At 41.6% G+C, this 3,693-nt stretch overlaps 1 long non-coding RNA gene across 1 annotated transcript; it reads right to left on the bottom strand.

Annotated features, from left to right (window-relative positions):
- Window positions 1-563: 563 nt before the first annotated feature.
- Window positions 564-2,549, bottom strand: LOC142486789 (uncharacterized). Its single transcript, XR_012799066.1, has 3 exons — window positions 2,416-2,549; window positions 1,928-2,323; window positions 564-744 (listed from the first exon to the last, which is right to left on the bottom strand). It is a non-coding gene; the product is annotated as an uncharacterized LOC142486789 (long non-coding RNA).
- Window positions 2,550-3,693: the final 1,144 nt, after the last annotated feature.

The following is a 3,693-nucleotide window of genomic DNA, read 5'->3' as shown; positions in this document are numbered from 1 at the left end:
TGTGCTGAATCAATGACTGCAGAGAGATTCAGAGTGGTAAACATGACTGGAACGCATTTCTAAATAATGGGCAGCAAAGCAGTGCAGAATAGGAGGTGAAAGTATTTAAAATGGAAGACCCTTAGCAGCTGTGTGGGGAGTAGACAGTACAGACTGACCAAGTAAATGGTAAAAGGAGTAACTTCAACATTACTTGGCTTTGTACTCCACATTGAAGCTTTCCTCCTCTTTACATCACTAATACTGATGCCATGTGTAACCTGTACTGAGAGTTATATAATCTACTGGCCTAGATGAAACCATGTGATGCAAACAGGATCCATCCCACTCCAGATTCATAGAATTGAACCACCTCAACCTTTCATAACAATCACATAGAACTGCAGCTGTGCGCTACTGCACATGTTCTTGTTATGAATGGTAGTAGATGTGGTCCTTGGGTCTTTACTTCATACTGTAGCCACACTCTACTCATGATGTATTGAATCAATGAAAACTTGCATGGTTCAGATCACAGGAAGGGGTAGAGTAGAGATGAAAATGTTCAATGTGAAACCCGTAGCAGCTGGATTGTGTGGAGTCAATAAAACGACAAATACTAAATGGTAAATGAGAAATATACACATTGCTTATCTGTCTCTGTGTAGTAATTTTCATTCTGTTCAACTGTCCTTCAAATTTTCTCTTTTGCAAGAAAAGGAACACATGGCTTCAATATTCACTTCTGTTCTGCAGTCATCCCTCCTGAAATAAAAGTTAAGCATTGCATTGTTATTATGATAATACATACAATAAACCTTGCTCCAAACCATTTGATGCAAAGCAAATCCACCTCCCACCCACAGCTGTGCTCCGTCTAGAGCATGCATGTCAAACTCCAGTCCTCGAGGGTCCCAAACAGGCCAGGTTTTCAGTAGGGATATCCTGAAAACCTGGCCTGTTTGCTGCCCTCGAGGACTGGAGTTTGACATCCTTGTTCTTGAGCTTCTACCACGCAAGTCATCCATGTGAGTGACACTGTACTGCAGTCCTGGTCTGCACACAATCTACTGAATCAATGACATCACACTGTAAAGGCAATCTACAAGATGTATTAGTTGTCCACACTTCCGAAATGTTACTTTTATGTCCAAATCACTTATTCCCATGACCTGATATTTGTATTTGTTATTTATAGGATTTTCACATGTATTACTACTGTGAAACGCTATATACATTAATAGTGCTATATAAATAAATACATACACATTTATATATAATAATAATAACAGCATGTTCTTTTAAAGCGCTGCTAGTTTTACGTAGCGCTATACAGAGACATTTTGCAGACACAAGTCCCTGCCCCATAGAGCTTACAATCTATGACATTGGTGCCTGAGGCACAGAGGATATGAAGTGACTTGCCCAAGGTCACACACACACAAATATATATACATAAATATATACATATATACACACACACACACACACACACACACACATATATATGAAAACTAACACAGAAAAAAAGAATCCCCTGAATAGCACTCTAACATACACAAATTGTATCAATAAAGGTTTATTAATCACATACACATAAATGGTTAAAATGAGGAGCAGTGGTGACCTACAAAGCTGTTATAAACTGAACCTTAAGGTGTGGGGAAAAATGCTACACTGCAGTAATAAGTCAAAGTGTGTAAATAAAGTGTAGAGGCAAGAAATATATGGAAATGAGAACACTCAGACCGGCCGGTCAAGTACTACCTAAGTTGAAGCCCCCTGTGTGAAGTGCTTGTATGAAACTAGTGTATAACTAACAAGCAAGGAAATGAATAAGTTAATTATATAAGTTAGTAATATGATCCAAGCCTATAGATATGAAACACACAGATGAGCAAAAAATTGGCAGATATAACTAACAAGCCAAAATAGGTAGCAAAAGTACTTAGACCAGTCCTGAGTGTACAGCAAAGTGTCCAGCAGAGTGATAGCATATATCCACAGCTTAACTGCTCGTAGGTTCAGGGAGAGTGAGTCTCAGCACATGCTCCCAGGGTTGCTTGGAGCACAGACTGCAATATTCAGCGGAGAGAAGGAGAAACAGCTGAGATCACCACCACATCCTAGATGAGACAGACAAGTCCTGACATGCATGTTTCACCACTTGCTTGTCCGGGGGCTTAACATATAGACAGTTGATAGATGTATTTGAAGTTGCATATTCTGTGCCGTGGATTAATCAGTATACTGAAAGCAACTGAAGATGGTACAGTAGCTGTGATAGGTTGGCCTCATAGCTCCTCCTTCAATGGAGGAATCGGCTCACAGAGCACTTAAATCTCTAAATGCCCAAAGAAAAAAATAAGCATGCAGTACTTAAAGTGAAAGTAAAATGAGAAATGAAATAAACACACACATTGAAAAATCACTCACCCGACTGAGAGCGCCTTCTACAGAGCGCTGTACCACTGCTCAGCTAGCAGCTAAAACTGTCTCATTTCCCCACCATTGAAGTTTACACATGTCCACGCCCCACTCTAACAAGACGCTGTGTACGGAAGCTCGCAGGAGACAAACTAGTGAGAGAAGGTGTAGCTGCTAGCCACACTCCACGAGGTGCATTGTGGGAAATGTAGTTCTTTGCCTGCTAGCTTCTCTGACTGGTTACTGATCAGGTGATGTCACTAGGGGCGGGATTAGTGTGTTGCAATGTAACGGCCCGGCTGTATGATTGTCACAGAAGGGGGGAGCCTGAGAATGTCACGGATTTAATTACACATGTAATGATGTAATAACACAGCCATGAACTAAGTCAGTATACATATGGTCATGTGATATTTATAATGCATTTATTAACATTATTGTGTGGATTTGGGCTGAATTAAACTTGTATGGGATTGTCACTTTAATATCACAGTACCACTACTGTTTTAACACTTATAATGACCTCCTGATTACAGATTATTAGGGACAGACTTAAAAAGGCCTGTGTAAATATTTATTATAGAGTGGCCTCTTTACTTTATAATATCAGGGAGTATCAGACAGGCCTGTGTTTATTTTTAATATACATTAGGGTGACCTGACTCCAGATTATTGGCCTTTCCCTCTGACAAATGCATATTTTCCTATACTGTGTTAATTTTGTTAGAACAAAATAAATATTCATGCGCTAAATGACAGTACCAGTGTGAGTCCCAATAAGAAGTAGTGAGGTAAAAAACCATGGTACCAGCAACATATGTAACTGATGGGGAGGGTGCTAAAATATATGGAGTGTGGCGTCCTGATTGCTAAATGAGGTGTATTATATCATAAGTGCATATAACAATATCCCTCATAGCAATCTATTAAGAACCAACAAGAACTAGGTAGCACAATAATCAGTGCTGCAGTTATAGCCTAATAATAAGTATATATATATATATATATATATATATATATATACTGCTGCGGCCAAGTTTATTCGAGCATTTGCCCGTTCTTGGCCGCAGCAGTAGCCTGGCGCGCGCCCGAGAGTGACGGGCGCGCGCCGAAGCAGCGGAAGAGCGCCCTCCGATCGGGGCGCTCTCCCTACCGCTGCCGGGTCCGCTGGGTCCCCCGGAACCCCCTGCCGCTGTCCCGCGATCGCGGGACACCAGGGCTCCCTCGGGGAGCCCCTGGACGCGCGTGCAGGGGGCGCACGCTCCCGAAGACGCGTGACCGCGCGTC

This window comes from Ascaphus truei, unplaced genomic scaffold (genome assembly GCF_040206685.1).
Source record: "Ascaphus truei isolate aAscTru1 unplaced genomic scaffold, aAscTru1.hap1 HAP1_SCAFFOLD_993, whole genome shotgun sequence".
NCBI classification, from domain to species: domain Eukaryota; kingdom Metazoa; phylum Chordata; class Amphibia; order Anura; family Ascaphidae; genus Ascaphus; species Ascaphus truei.
This window is presented reverse-complemented; position numbering and strand designations above follow the sequence as displayed.